Source organism: Oncorhynchus masou, chromosome 11, assembly GCF_036934945.1.
Source record: "Oncorhynchus masou masou isolate Uvic2021 chromosome 11, UVic_Omas_1.1, whole genome shotgun sequence".
NCBI lineage: Eukaryota > Metazoa > Chordata > Actinopteri > Salmoniformes > Salmonidae > Oncorhynchus > Oncorhynchus masou.
In genome coordinates this window covers 6,312,934-6,330,088 of record NC_088222.1, presented here as the reverse complement: position 1 = coordinate 6,330,088, position 17,155 = coordinate 6,312,934, and the positions used below count along the sequence as shown (strand labels likewise).

The following is a 17,155-nucleotide window of genomic DNA, read 5'->3' as shown; positions in this document are numbered from 1 at the left end:
CAGGCTAGAGGCACCAGGCTTCAGGCTAGAGGCACCAGGCTTCAGGCTAGAGGCACCAGGCTTCAGGCTAGAGGCACCAGGCTTCAGGCTAGAGGCACCAGGCTTCAGGCTAGAGGCACCAGGCTTCAGGCTAGAGGCACCAGGCTTCAGGCTAGAGGCACCAGGCTTCAGGCTATAGGCACCAGGCTTCAGGCTATAGGCACCAGGCTTCAGGCTAGAGGCACCAGGCTTCAGGCTATAGGCACCAGGCACCAGGCTAGAGGCACCAGGCTTCAGGCTAGAGGCACCAGGCTTCAGGCTAGAGGCACCAGGCTTCAGGCTAGAGGCACCAGGCTTCAGGCTAGAGGCACCAGGCTTCAGGCTAGAGGCACCAGGCTTCAGGCTATAGGCACCAGGCTTCAGGCTATAGGCACCAGGCTTCAGGCTATAGGCACCAGGCTTCAGGCTAGAGGCACCAGGCTTCAGGCTATAGGCACCAGGCACCAGGCTAGAGGCACCAGGCTTCAGGCTAGAGGCACCAGGCTTCAGGCTATAGGCACCAGGCTTCAGGCTAGAGGCACCAGGCTTCAGGCTATAGGCACCAGGCACCAGGCTAGAGGCACCAGGCTTCAGGCTAGAGGCACCAGGCTATAGGCACCAGGCTATAGGCACCAGGCTTCAGGCTATAGGCACCAGGCTTCAGGCTAGAGGCACCAGGCTTCAGGCTAGAGGCACCAGGCTTCAGGCTAGAGGCACCAGGCACCAGGCTATAGGCACCAGGCTATAGGCACCAGGCTTCAAGCTAGAGGCACCAGGCACCAGGCTATAGGCACCAGGCTTCAAGCTAGAGGCACCAGGCACCAGGCTAGAGGCACCAGGCTTCAGGCTAGAGGCACCAGGCACCAGGCTATAGGCACCAGGCTATAGGCACCAGGCTTCAAGCTAGAGGCACCAGGCACCAGGCTATAGGCACCAGGCTATAGGCACCAGGCTTCAAGCTAGAGGCACCAGGCACCAGGCTATAGGCACCAGGCTTCAGGCACCAGGCTTCAGGCTAGAGGCACCAGGCTTCAGGCTAGAGGCACCAGGCTTCAAGCTAGAGGCACCAGGCTTCAGGCACCAGGCTTCAGGCTAGAGGCACCAGGCTTCAGGCTAGAGGCACCAGGCTTCAAGCTAGAGGCACCAGGCTTCAGGCACCAGGCTTCAGGCTAGAGGCACCAGGCTTCAGGCTAGAGGCACCAGGCTTCAGGCTAGAGGCACCAGGCTTCAGGCTAGAGGCACCAGGCTTCAGGGTACAGGCTTCAAGCTAGAGGCACCAGGCTTCAGGCTAGAGGCACCAGGCTTCAGGCTAGAGGCACCAGGCTAGAGGCACCAGGCTTCAGGCTAGAGGCACCAGGCTTCAGGCTAGAGGCACCAGGCTTCAGGCTAGAGGCAGCAGGCTTCAGGCTAGAGGCACCAGGCTTCAGGCTAGAGGCACCAGGCTTCAGGCTAGAGGCAGCAGGCTTCAGGCTAGAGGCACCAGGCTTCAGGCTATAGGCACCAGGCTTCAGGCTAGAGGCACCAGGCTTCAAGCTAGAGGCACCAGGCTTCAAGCTAGAGGCACCAGGCTTCAAGCTAGAGGCACCAGGCTTCAGGCTAGAGGCACCAGGCTTCAGGCACCAGGCTTCAGGCTAGAGGCACCAGGCTTCAAGCTAGAGGCACCAGGCTTCAAGCTAGAGGCACCAGGCTTCAGGCTATAGGCACCAGGCTTCAAGCTAGAGGCACCAGGCTTCAGGCTATAGGCACCAGGCTTCAAGCTATAGGCACCAGGCTTCAGGCTAGAGGCACCAGGCTTCAAGCTAGAGGCACCAGGCTTCAGGCACCAGGCTTCAGGCTAGAGGCACCAGGCTTCAGGCACCAGGCTTCAGGCTAGAGGCACCAGGCTTCAGGCACCAGGCTTCAGACTAGAGGCACCAGGCTTCAAGCTAGAGGCACCAGGCTTCAGGCTAGAGGCACCAGGCTTCAAGCTAGAGGCACCAGGCTTCAGGCTAGAGGCACCAGGCTTCAGGCACCAGGCTAGAGGCACCAGGCTTCAGGCACCAGGCTTCAGGCTAGAGGCACCAGGCTTCAGGCACCAGGCTTCAGGCACCAGGCTTCAGGCTAGAGGCACCAGGCTTCAAGCTAGAGGCACCAGGCTTCAGGCTAGAGGCACCAGGCTTCAGGCACCAGGCTTCAGGCTAGAGGCACCAGGCTTCAAGCTAGAGGCACCAGGCTTCAGGCACCAGGCTTCAGGCTAGAGGCACCAGGCTTCAGGCTAGAGGCACCAGGCTTCAGGCACCAGGCTTCAGGCTAGAGGCACCAGGCTTCAAGCTAGAGGCACCAGGCTTCAGGCACCAGGCTTCAGGCTAGAGGCACCAGGCTTCAAGCTAGAGGCACCAGGCTTCAGGCTAGAGGCACCAGGCTTCAGGCACCAGGCTTCAGGCTAGAGGCACCAGGCTTCAGGCACCAGGCTTCAGGCTAGAGGCACCAGGCTTCAAGCTAGAGGCACCAGGCTTCAGGCTAGAGGCACCAGGCTTCAAGCTAGAGGCACCAGGCTTCAGGCACCAGGCTTCAGGCTAGAGGCACCAGGCTTCAGGCTAGAGGCACCAGGCTTCAAGCTAGAGGCACCAGGCTTCAGGCACCAGGCTTCAGGCTAGAGGCACCAGGCTTCAAGCTAGAGGCACCAGGCTTCAGGCTAGAGGCACCAGGCTTCAAGCTAGAGGCACCAGGCTTCAGGCACCAGGCTTCAGGCTAGAGGCACCAGGCTTCAAGCTAGAGGCACCAGGCTTCAGGCACCAGGCTTCAGGCTAGAGGCACCAGGCTTCAAGCTAGAGGCACCAGGCTTCAGGCACCAGGCTTCAGGCTAGAGGCACCAGACTTCAGGCTAGAGGCACCAGGCTTCAGGCACCAGGCTTCAGGCTAGAGGCACCAGGCTTCAGGCTAGAGGCACCAGGCTTCAGGCTAGAGGCACCAGGCTACAGACTACAGGCTAGAGGCAACAAGCTGCAGGCTACAGACTACAGACTACAGGCTAGAGGCTCTAGACTACAGGCTACAGACTACAGGCTACAGACTACAGACTACAGGCCATAGACTACAGGCTACAGGCTACAGACTACAGGCTATAGGCTCTACACTACAGGCTACAGACTACAGGCTACAGACTACAGGCTAGAGTCTACAGGCTAGAGGCTAGAGGCTACAGGCCACAGACTACAGGCTAGAGGCAACAGGCTAGAGACTACAGTCTACAGACTACAGACTAGAGGCTGCAGGCTACAGACTACAGGCTACAGACTACAGGCTACAGACTAGAGGCTACAGGTTAGAGGCTACAGGTTAGAGGCTACAGATTAGAGGCTACAGACTACAGACGGTACTCTTCATTACATTACGGTACTCTTCATTACTTTACGGTACTCTTCATTACAGTACTCTTCATTAAGTTACGGTACTCTTCATTACTTTACGGTACTCTTCATTACAGTACTCTTCATTAAGTTACGGTACTCTTCATTATGTTACGGTACTCTTCATTACATTACGGTACTCTTCATTACATTACAGTACCCTTCATTACTTTACGGTACTCTTCATTACATTACGGTACTCTTCATTACAGTACTCTTCATTAAGTTACGGTACTCTTCATTAAGTTACGGTACTCTTCATTATGTTACGGTACTCTTCATTACATTACGGTACTCTTCATTATGTTACGGTACTCTTCATTACATTACGGTACTCTTCATTATGTTACGGTACTCTTCATTACTTTACGGTACTCTTCATTACATTACAGTACTCTTCATTACATTACGGTACTCTTCATTACGTTACGGTACTCTTCATTACATTACGGTACTCTTCATTATGTTACGGTACTCTTCATTACATTACGGTACTCTTCATTATGTTACGGTACTCGTCATTACAGTACTCTTCATTATGTTACGGTCCTCTTCATTATGTTACAGTACTCTTCATTACAGTACTCTTCATTAAGTTACGGTACTCTCCATTACATTACGGTACTCTTCATTACATTACGGTACTCTTCATTATTTTACGGTACTCTTCATTACATTACGGTACTCTTCATTATATTACGGTACTCTTCATTACATTACGGTACTCTTAATTACATTACGGTACTCTTCATTACATTACGGTACTCTTCATTATGTTACGGTACTCTTCATTACAGTACTCTTCATTAAGTTACGGTACTCTTCATTACATTATGGTACTCTTCATTATGTTACGGTACTCTTCATTACATTACGGTACTCTTCGTTAATTTACGGTACTCTTCATTACGGTACTCTTCATTAAGTTACGGTACTCTTCATTACGGTACTCTTCATTAAGTTACGGTACTCTTCATTACAGTACTCTTCATTACGGTACTCTTCATTACATTGCATAACATTTTTTCCTATCTCACAAATCTCATTTTTGGACGAGACTGACTTTATGACCAGAATTATCATATGTACACTTTATAGTCAATTTCGACAGTATAATAAATGTTTCTGACATATCTATGCCTTTTTCAAAACGAGAGGTTGCTGTTTTAGGGCAGGGAGGGTGGAGCGTGGAGAATCGGTTTGCAGTCAGTCGCTTTCTCTTAGATTCATCCGTGTTAAACTGAGTTACTGGGCTGTTTAGAGATGGCCAGGGGAGAGGAGGGGAAGGGTAGCTGTATAGTTGAGTTAATGGGAGAGGATTAACCTCTGAGAGGAGAGGAAGGGTAGCTGTATAGTTGAGTTAATGGGAGAAGATAAACCTCTGAGAGGAGAGGAAGGGAACCTGTATAGTTGAGTTAATGGGAGAAGATAAACCTCTGAGAGGAGAGGAAGGGTAGCTGTATAGTTGAGTTAATGGAAGAGGATTAACCTCTGAGAGGAGGGGAAGGGTAGCTGTATAGTTGAGTTAATGGGAGAGGATTAACCTCTGAGAGGAGAGGAAGGGTAGCTGTATAGTTGAGTTAATGGGAGAAGATAAACCTCTGAGAGGAGAGGAAGGGTAGCTGTATAGTTGAGTTAATGGGAGAAGATAAACCTCTGAGAGGAAGGGAAGGGTAGCTGTATAGTTGAGTTAATGGGAGAAGATAAACCTCTGAGAGGAGAGGAAGGGTAGCTGTATAGTTGAGTTAATGGGAGAGGATAAACCTCTGAGAGGAGAAAAAGGGTAGATCAACCAGTAGGACCATCAATGAGACGTAATCTGGTATACATCAACCAGTAGGACCACCAATGAGACGTAATCTGGTATACATCAACCAGTAGGACCATCAATGAGACGTAATCTGGTATACATCAACCAGTAGGACCATCAATGAGACGTAATCTGGTATATATCTACCAGTAGGACCACCAATGAGACGTAATCTGGTATACATCAACCAGTAGGACCACCAATGAGACGTAATCTGGTATACATCAACCAGTAGGACCACCAATGAGATGTAATCTGGTATACATCAACCAGTAGGACCATCAATGAGACGTAATCTGGTATACATCAACCAGTAGGACCACCAATGAGACGTAATCTGGTATACATCAACCAGTAGGACCACCAATGAGACGTAATCTGGTATACATCAACCAGTAGGACCACCAATGAGACGTAATCTGGTATACATCAACCAGTAGGACCACCAATGAGACGTAATCTGGTATACATCAACCAGTAGGACCACCAATGAGATGTAATCTGGTATACATCAACCAGTAGGACCACCAATGAGACGTAATCTGGTATATATCTACCAGTAGGACCACCAATGAGACGTAATCTGGTATATATCAACCAGTAGGACCACCAATGAGATGTAATCTGGTATACATCAACCAGTAGGACCACCAATGAGACGTAATCTGGCATATATCTACCAGTAGGACCACCAATGAGACGTAATCTGGTATATATCTACCAGTAGGACCACCAATGAGATGTAATCTGGTATATATCTACCAGTAGGACCACCAATGAGACGTAATCTGGTATATATCAACCAGTAGGACCACCAATGAGACGTAATCTGGTATACATCAACCAGTAGGACCACCAATGAGATGTAATCTGGTATATATCTACCAGTAGGACCACCAATGAGATGTAATCTGGTATACATCAACCAGTAGGACCACCAATGAGATGTAATCTGGTATATATCTACCAGTAGGACCACCAATGAGATGTAATCTGGTATATATCTACCAGTAGGACCACCAATGAGACGTAATCTGGTATACATCAACCAGTAGGACCACCAATGAGACGTAATCTGGTATACATCAACCAGTAGGACCACCAATGAGACGTAATCTGGTATATATCTACCAGTAGGACCACCAATGAGACGTAATCTGGTATATATCTACCAGTAGGACCACCAATGAGATGTAATCTGGTATATATCTACCAGTAGGACCACCAATGAGACGTAATCTGGTATATATCTACCAGTAGGACCACCAATGAGACGTAATCTGGTATATATCTACCAGTAGGACCACCAATGAGACGTAATCTGGTATATATCAACCAGTAGGACCACCAATGAGGCGTAATCTGGTATATATCTACCAGTAGGACCATCAATGAGACGTAATATGGTATATATCTACCAGTAGGACCATCAATGAGACGTAATCTGGTATACATCAACCAGTAGGACCACCAATGAGACGTAATCTGGTATATATCTACCAGTAGGACCATCAATGAGACGTAATCTGGTATATATCTACCAGTAGGACCATCAATGAGACGTAATCTGGTATACATCAACCAGTAGGACCATCAATGAGACGTAATCTGGTATATATCAACCAGTAGGACCATCAATGAGACGTAATCTGGTATACATCAACCAGTAGGACCATCAATGAGACGTAATCTGGTATACATCAACCAGTAGGACCATCAATGAGACGTAATCTGGTATATATCTACCAGTAGGACCACCAATGAGACGTAATCTGGTATACATCAACCAGTAGGACCACCAATGAGACGTAATCTGGTATACATCAACCAGTAGGACCACCAATGAGACGTAATCTGGTATACATCAACCAGTAGGACCACCAATGAGACGTAATCTGGTATATATCTACCAGTAGGACCACCAATGAGATGTAATCTGGTATATATCTACCAGTAGGACCACCAATGAGACGTAATCTGGTATACATCAACCAGTAGGACCACCAATGAGACGTAATCTGGTATACATCAACCAGTAGGACCACCAATGAGATGTAATCTGGTATACATCAACCAGTAGGACCACCAATGAGACGTAATCTGGTATATATCTACCAGTAGGACCACCAATGAGACGTAATCTGGTATATATCAACCAGTAGGACCACCAATGAGACGTAATCTGGTATATATCTACCAGTAGGACCATCAATGAGACGTAATATGGTATATATCAACCAGTAGGACCACCAATGAGACGTAATCTGGTATATATCAACCAGTAGGACCACCAATGAGATGTAATCTGGTATACATCAACCAGTAGGACCACCAATGAGACGTAATCTGGCATATATCTACCAGTAGGACCACCAATGAGACGTAATCTGGTATATATCTACCAGTAGGACCACCAATGAGATGTAATCTGGTATATATCTACCAGTAGGACCACGAATGAGACGTAATCTGGTATATATCAACCAGTAGGACCACCAATGAGACGTAATCTGGTATACATCAACCAGTAGGACCACCAATGAGATGTAATCTGGTATATATCTACCAGTAGGACCACCAATGAGATGTAATCTGGTATACATCAACCAGTAGGACCACCAATGAGATGTAATCTGGTATATATCTACCAGTAGGACCACCAATGAGATGTAATCTGGTATATATCTACCAGTAGGACCACCAATGAGACGTAATCTGGTGTAGGACCACCAATGAGATGTAATCTGGTATACATCAACCAGTAGGACCACCAATGAGACGTAATCTGGTATATATCTACCAGTAGGACCACCAATGAGACGTAATCTGGTATATATCTACCAGTAGGACCACCAATGAGATGTAATCTGGTATATATCTACCAGTAGGACCACCAATGAGACGTAATCTGGTATATATCTACCAGTAGGACCACCAATGAGACGTAATCTGGTATATATCTACCAGTAGGACCACCAATGAGACGTAATCTGGTATATATCAACCAGTAGGACCACCAATGAGACGTAATCTGGTATATATCTACCAGTAGGACCATCAATGAGACGTAATATGGTATATATCTACCAGTAGGACCATCAATGAGACGTAATCTGGTATACATCAACCAGTAGGACCACCAATGAGACGTAATCTGGTATATATCTACCAGTAGGACCATCAATGAGACGTAATCTGGTATATATCTACCAGTAGGACCATCAATGAGACGTAATCTGGTATACATCAACCAGTAGGACCATCAATGAGACGTAATCTGGTATATATCAACCAGTAGGACCATCAATGAGACGTAATCTGGTATACATCAACCAGTAGGACCATCAATGAGACGTAATCTGGTATACATCAACCAGTAGGACCATCAATGAGACGTAATCTGGTATATATCTACCAGTAGGACCACCAATGGGATGTAATCTGGTATACATCAACCAGTAGGACCACCAATGAGATGTAATCTGGTATACATCAACCAGTAGGACCATCAATGAGACGTAATCTGGTATATATCTACCAGTAGGACCACCAATGAGACGTAATCTGGTATACATCAACCAGTAGGACCACCAATGAGACGTAATCTGGTATACATCAACCAGTAGGACCACCAATGAGACGTAATCTGGTATACATCAACCAGTAGGACCACCAATGAGACGTAATCTGGTATATATCTACCAGTAGGACCACCAATGAGATGTAATCTGGTATATATCTACCAGTAGGACCACCAATGAGACGTAATCTGGTATACATCAACCAGTAGGACCACCAATGAGACGTAATCTGGTATACATCAACCAGTAGGACCACCAATGAGATGTAATCTGGTATACATCAACCAGTAGGACCACCAATGAGACGTAATCTGGTATATATCTACCAGTAGGACCACCAATGAGACGTAATCTGGTATATATCAACCAGTAGGACCACCAATGAGACGTAATCTGGTATATATCTACCAGTAGGACCATCAATGAGACGTAATATGGTATATATCTACCAGTAGGACCATCAATGAGACGTAATCTGGTATACATCAACCAGTAGGACCACCAATGAGACGTAATCTGGTATATATCTACCAGTAGGACCATCAATGAGACGTAATCTGGTATATATCTACCAGTAGGACCATCAATGAGACGTAATCTGGTATACATCAACCAGTAGGACCATCAATGAGACGTAATCTGGTATATATCTACCAGTAGGACCACCAATGGGATGTAATCTGGTATACATCAACCAGTAGGACCATCAATGAGACGTAATCTGGTATACATCAACCAGTAGGACCATCAATGAGACGTAATCTGGTATACATCAACCAGTAGGACCATCAATGAGACGTAATCTGGTATATATCTACCAGTAGGACCACCAATGGGATGTAATCTGGTATACATCAACCAGTAGGACCACCAATGAGATGTAATCTGGTATACATCAACCAGTAGGACCATCAATGAGACGTAATCTGGTATATATCTACCAGTAGGACCACCAATGAGACGTAATCTGGTATACATCAACCAGTAGGACCACCAATGAGACGTAATCTGGTATACATCAACCAGTAGGACCACCAATGAGACGTAATCTGGTATACATCAACCAGTAGGACCACCAATGAGACGTAATCTGGTATATATCTACCAGTAGGACCACCATGTATGCTTTTGCATACAGTACCTCAGTGATGGCTTGATGATCGCTCATCGATGCATCTCCTGCAGACGGACACAGACCACAGCATATGGGTTCTAACTAGAGGTCGACCGATTATGATTTTTCAACGCGGATACCGATACCGATTATTGGAGAATTAAAAAAAAAAAGCGATTTGGATTAATCGGCTGATATTTATTGTTATTTTTGCAATAATGACAATTACAACAATATTGAATGAACAATGGACACTTTTGTTTTAACTTCATATAATACATAAATAAAATCCATTTAGTCTCAAATAAAATAATGAAACATGTTCAATTTGGTTTAAATAATACAAAAACACAGTGTTGGAGAAAAAAGTAAAAGTGCAATATGTGTCATGTAAAAAAGCTCATGTTTAAGTTCCTTGCTCAGAACATGAGAACAAATGCTGTTGTTTCCTTTTAACACGAATCTTCAATATTCCCAGTTAAGAAGTTTTAGGTTGTAGTTATTATATGAATTATAGGACTATTTCTCTCTATACCATTTGTATCATATTTGTACTTCATATTCCTTTTGACTATTGGATGTTCTTATAGGCACTGTAGTATTGCCAGCCTAATCTCAGGAGTTTATAGGCTTGAAGTCATAAACAGCGCTGTGCTTCAAGCATTGCTAAGAGCTGCTGGCAAACGCAGTAAAATGCTGTTTGAATGAATGCTTACGAGCCTGCTGCTGCCTACCACCGCTCAGTCATACTGCTCTATGAAATATTAAATCATAGACTTAATTATAATATAATAAACACACAGAAATACGAGCCTTAGGCCATTAATATGGTCAAATCTGGAAACAATCATTTCAAAAACAAAACATTTATTCTTTCAGTGAAATACGGAACCATTCCGTATTTTATCTAACGGGTGGCATCCATAAGTCAAAATATTCCTGTTACATTGTACAACCTTAAATGTTATTTCATAATTATGTAAATTTCGGGCAAATGAATTACGTTTTTTGTTAGGAAGAAATGGTCTTCACAGAGTTCGCAACGTGCCAGGCGGCCCAAACTGCTGCATATACCCTGACTCTGCTTGCACTGAACGCAAGAGAAGTGACACAATTTGCCTAGTTAATATAGCCTGCTAACATGCATTTCATTTAACTAAATATGCAAGTTTCAAAAAATATACTTCTGTGTATTGATTTTAAGAAATGCGTTGATTTTTATGGTTTGGTACATTTGTGCATTGATTGTTTTTTTTTCGCGAATGTGCTTTTGTTAAATCATCACCCGTTTGGCGAAGTTGAAGTAGGCTGAGATTTGATGATAAATGAACAGGCACCGCATTGATTATATGCAACGCAGGACAAGCTAGATAACCTAGTAGTATCATCAATCATGTGCAGTTAACTAGTGATTATGTGAAGATTGATTGTTTTTTCATAAGGTAAGTTTAATGCTAGCTAGCAACTTATCCTTGGCTCATTGCAGCCACGAGGTCCCTTTTTAACGCTGCACTCGCGTAACAGGTGGTCAAGCCTGCCACGAGGTCTCTTTTTAACGCTGCACTCGCGTAACAGGTGGTCAAGCCTGCCACGAGGTCTCTTTTTAACGCTGCACTCGCGTAACATGCGGTCAAGCCTGCCACGAGGTCTCTTTTTAACGCTGCACTCGCGTAACAGGTGGTCAAGCCTGCCACGAGGTCTCTTTTTAACGCTGCACTCGCGTAACACGCGGTCAAGCCTGCTATGAGGTCCCTTTTTAACACTGCACTCACGTAACACGCGGTCAAGCCTGCCACGAGGTCCCTTTTTAACGCTGCACTCACATAACACGCGGTCAAGCCTGCTACGAGGTCTCCTCGTGGATTGCAATGTAATCGGCGACCAAAAAGGCGGATTACCTGCCATGCCCTGACCTTAGTATTCTTTGTTTTTCTTTATTATTTTGGTTAGGTCAGGGTGTGACGAGGGTGGTATGTGTGTTTTTGTCTCATCTAGTGTTTTTGTTTGTCTAGGTGTGTGTCTAGTCTAGACATATTGTAGGTCTATGGTAGCCTGGATTGGTTCACAATCGGAGGCAGCTGTTTATCGTTGTCTCTGATTGGGGATCCTACTTAGGTTGCCATTTTCCAGTTTGGTTTGTGGGTTATTGTCTATGTGATGTTGCATGTTTGCACTCAGTGTTGATAGCGGTCACGTTCGTCTTGTTATTTTGTTTGTTTGTTTTGTGTACTCTGTGTTAATTGGTCTTACATTAAAAGTATGTATTATGCGCTTTGGTCTCCTCACTACGATGATCGTGACATTACCGATGGTTATAAAAACTTGAGATCGTCTCTAATTAATCGGCCATGCCGATGACAGTAGTACAGCTAGACAAAGAGGAAGAAAATGCTATTCGTCCCCCTTGAACTTTGCGACCTTTTGCCACATTTCAGGCTTCAAACATAAAGATATAAAACTGTATTTTTTTTTGAGGAATCAACATCAAGTGGGACACAATCATGAAGTGGAACGACATTTATTGGATATTTCAAACTTTTTTAACAAATCAAAAACTGAAAAATTGGGCGTGCAAAATTATTCAGCCCCCTTAAGTTAATACTTTGTAGCGCCACCTTTTGCTGCGATTACAGCTGTAAGTCGCTTGGGGTATGTCTCTATCAATTTTGCACATCGAGAGACTGAATTTTTTTCCCATTCCTCCTTGCAAAACAGTTGAGCTCAGTGAGGTTGGATGGAGAGCATTTGTGAACAGCAGTTTTCAGTTCTTTCCACAGATTCTCGATTGGATTCAGGTCTGGACTTTGACTTGGCCATTCTAACACCTGGATATGTTTATTTTTGAACCATTCCATTGTAGATTTTGCTTTATGTTTTGGATCATTGTCTTGTTGGAAGACAAATCTCCGTCCCAGTCTCAGGTCTTTTGCAGACTCCATCAGGTTTTCTTCCAGAATGGTCCTGTATTTGGCTCCATCCATCTTCCCATCAATTTTAACCATTTTCCCTGTCCCTGCTGAAGAAAAGCAGGCCCAAACCATGATGCTGCCACCACCATGTTTGACAGTGGGAATGGTGTGTTCAGGGTGATGAGCTGTGTTGCTTTACGCCAAACATAACGTTTTGCATTGTTGCCAAAAAGTTCAATTTTGGTTTCATCTGACCAGAGCACCTTCTTCCACATGTTTGGTGTGTCTCCCAGGTGGCTTGTGGCAAACTTTAAACAACACTTTTTATGGATATCTTTAAGAAATGGCTTTCTTCTTGCCACTCTTCCATAAAGGCCAGATTTGTGCAATATACGACTGATTGTTGTCCTATGGACAGAGTCTCCCACCTCAGCTGTATATCTCTGCAGTTCATCCAGAGTGATCATGGGCCTCTTGGCTGCATCTCTGATCAGTCTTCTCCTTGTATGAGCTGAAAGTTTAGAGGGCCAGGTCTTGGTAGATTTGCAGTGGTCTGATACTCCTTCCATTTCAATATTATCGCTTGCACAGTGCTCCTTGGGATGTTTAAAGCTTGGGAAATCTTTTGTATCCAAATCCGGCTTTAAACTTCTTCACAACAGTATCTCGGCAGTATCTCTGCCTGGTGTGTTCCTTGTTCTTCATGATGCTCTCTGCGCTTTTAACAGACCTCTGAGACTATCACAGTGCAGGTGCATTTATACGGAGACTTGATTACACACAGGTGGATTGTATTTATCATCATTAGTCATTTAGGTCTACATTGGATCATTCAGAGATCCTCACTGAACTTCTGGAGAGAGTTTGCTGCACTGAAAGTAAAGGGGCTGAATAATTTTGCACGCCCAATTTTTCAGTTTTGGATTTGTTAAAAAAGTTTGAAATATCCAATAAATGTCGTTCCACTTCATGATTGTGTCCCACTTGTTGTTGATTCTTCACAAAAAAATACAGTTTTATATCTTTATGTTTGAAGCCTGAAATGTGGCAAAAGGTTGCAAAGTTCAAGGGGGCCGAATACTTTCGCAAGGCACTGTATATAGACTCTCTTTTTTTCTTCTTTCTGCTGTGTTATTGACTTGTTAATCGTTTACTCCATGTGTAACTCTGTGTTGCTGTCTGTTCACACTGCTATGCTTTATCTTGGCCAGGTCGCAGTTGTAAATGAGAACTTGTTCTCAACTAGCCTACCTGGTTAAATAAGGGTGTTCTCAACTAGCCTACCTGGTTAAATAAAGGTGTTCTCAACTAGCCTACCTGGTTAAATAAAGGTGTTCTCAACTAGCCTACCTGGTTAAATAAAGGTGAAATAAATAAATAAAACATAATCAACTAATCATCAAGCTATGATCATTTCAATCAGCTGTGTAATGTAGGGGTAGAAAAAAAAAGTGCACAATTTTGGGGTCCCGAGGACCTAGTTTGGGAAATGCTGGGCTAGTGGTCACTAAAGCATGTTATTACTATCTCTAATGCTCATAGGGCCAAAAGTAGGCTCATGGAAAGAAAATGAATTTTAGTCAATATTTAGTCTTACGATTTTCCTTCCCTCACCACTGCACAGCTCCTATTCTCCCATGTCCCTATCCTCCCATGTCCCTATTCTCCCATGTTCCTATTCTCCCATGTTCCTATCCTCCCATGTCCCTATCCTCCCATGCTCCTATTCTCCCATGTTCCTATTCTCCCATGCTCCTATTCTCCCATGCTCCTATTCTCCCATGCTCCTATTCTCCCATGCTCCTATTCTCCCATGTCCCTATTCTCCCATGTTCCTATTCTCCCATGTCCCTATTCTCCCATGTCCCTATCCTCCCATGCTCCTATTCTCCCATGCTCCTATTCTCCCATGTTCCTATTCTCCCATGTTCCTATCCTCCCATGTCCCTATTCTCCCATGTCCCTATCCTCCCATGCTCCTATTCTCCCATGTTCCTATTCTCCCATGCTCCTATCCTCCCATGTTCCTATCCTCCCATGTTCCTATCCTCCCATGTTCCTATTCTCCCATGTTCCTATCCTCCCATGTCCCTATCCTCCCATGTTCCTATTCTCCCATGCTCCTATTCTCCCATGTTCCTATTCTCCCATGTCCCTATCCTCCCATGTCCCTATCCTCCCATGCTCCTATTCTCCCATGCACCTATTCTCCCATGCTCCTATTCTCCCATGCTCCTATTCTCTCATGTTCCTATCCTCCCATGCTCCAATTCTCCCATGCTCCTATTCTCCCATGTCCCTATTCTCCCATGCTCCTATCCTCCCATGTCCCTATCCTCCCATGCTCCTATTCTCCCATGCTCCTATTCTCCCATGTCCCTATTCTCCCATGCTCCTATTCTCCCATGTCCCTATTCTCTCATGTTCCTATCCTCCCATGCTCCTATTCTCCCATGCTCCTATTTTCCCATGTCCCTATCCTCCCATGTCCCTATTCTCCCATGTCCCTATTCTCCCATGCTCCTATTCTCCCATGTCCCTATTCTCCCATGTTCCTATTCTCCCATGTTCCTATCCTCCCATGTTCCTATCCTCCCATGCTCCTATTCTCCCATGTTCCTATTCTCCCATGTCCCTATTCTCCCATGTTCCTATTCTCCCATGTTCCTATCCTCCCATGTTCCTATCCTCCCATGCTCCTATTCTCCCATGCTCCTATTCTCCCATGTCCCTATTCTCCCATGCTCCTATTCTCCCATGTCCCTATTCTCCCATGCTCCTATTCTCCCATGTCCCTATTCTCCCATGCTCCTATTCTCCCATGTCCCTATTCTCCCATGCTCCTATTCTCCCATGTCCCTATCCTCCCATGTTCCTATCCTCCCATGCTCCTATTCTCCCATGCTCCTATTCTCCCATGTCCCTATTCTCCCATGCTCCTATTCTCCCATGTCCCTATTCTCCCATGCTCCTATTCTCCCATGTCCCTATTCTCTCATGTTCCTATCCTCCCATGCTCCTATCCTCCCATGTTCCTATTCTCCCATGTCCCTATTCTCCCATGCTCCTATTCTCCCATGTTCCTATTCTCCCATGTCCCTATTCTCCCATGTTCCTATCCTCCCATGTCCCTATCCTCCCATGCTCCTATCCTCCCATGTCCCTATCCTCCCATGTCCCTATCCTCCCATGTTCCTATCCTCCCATGTCCCTATTCTCCCATGTCCCTATCCTCCCATGTTCCTATCCTCCCATGTCCCTATTCTCCCATGCTCCTATTCTCCCATGTTCCTATCCTCCCATGTTCCTATTCTCCCATGTTCCTATCCTCCCATGTCCCTATTCTCCCATGTCCCTATCCTCCCATGTCCCTATCCTCCCATGCTCCTATTCTCCCATGTTCCTATCCTCCCATGTCCCTATTCTCCCATGTCCCTATTCTCCCATGTCCCTATTCTCCCATGTCCCTATCCTCCCATGTCCCTATCCTCCCATGTCCCTATCCTCCCATGTCCCTATTCTCCCATGTCCCTATCCTCCCATGTCCCTATCCTCCCATGTCCCTATCCTCCCATGTCCCTATCCTCCCATGTCCCTATCCTCCCATGCTCCTATTCTCCCATGTCCCTATCCTCCCATGTCCCTATCCTCCCATGCTCCTATTCTCCCATGTTCCTATCCTCCCATGTCCCTATCCTCCCATGTCCCTATCCTCCCATGTCCCTATTCTCCCATGTCCCTATCCTCCCATGTCCCTATCCTCCCATGTCCCTATTCTCCCATGTCCCTATCCTCCCATGTCCCTATCCTCCCATGTCCCTATCCTCCCATGTCCCTATCCTCCCATGCTCCTATTCTCCCATGTCCCTATCCTCCCATGTCCCTATCCTCCCATGCTCCTATCCTCCCATGCTCCTATTCTCCCATGTCCCTATCCTCCCATGTCCCTATCCTCCCATGTCCCTATCCTCCCATGCTCCTATTCTCCCATGTTCCTATCCTCCCATGTCCCTATCCTCCCATGTCCCTATCCTCTCATGTCCCTATCCTCCCATGTCCCTATCCTCTCATGTCCCTATCCTCCCATGTCCCTATCCTCCCATGCTCCTATTCTCCCATGTTCCTATCCTCCCATGTCCCTATCCTCCCATGTCCCTATCCTCTCATGTCCCTATCCTCCCATGTCCCTATCCTCCCATGTCCCTATCCTCCCATGTTCCTATAACGCTGCTACTCATTCATTTACTATGAGCCTGTTTACTGTATCTGTTAATGTCTGTTGTATCTGTTCATGTTGGTTTTATCTGTTCATGTCTGTTGTATCTGTTCATGTC

General features: G+C 45.7%; 1 protein-coding gene across 3 annotated transcripts in view; it reads left to right on the top strand.

The window, feature by feature from the left end:
* LOC135548055 (ras-related protein Rab-27B-like) overlaps positions 1–17,155 on the top strand; it is a 107,582-nt gene that overhangs the window by 75,175 nt on the left and 15,252 nt on the right. The window lies entirely within an intron of this gene.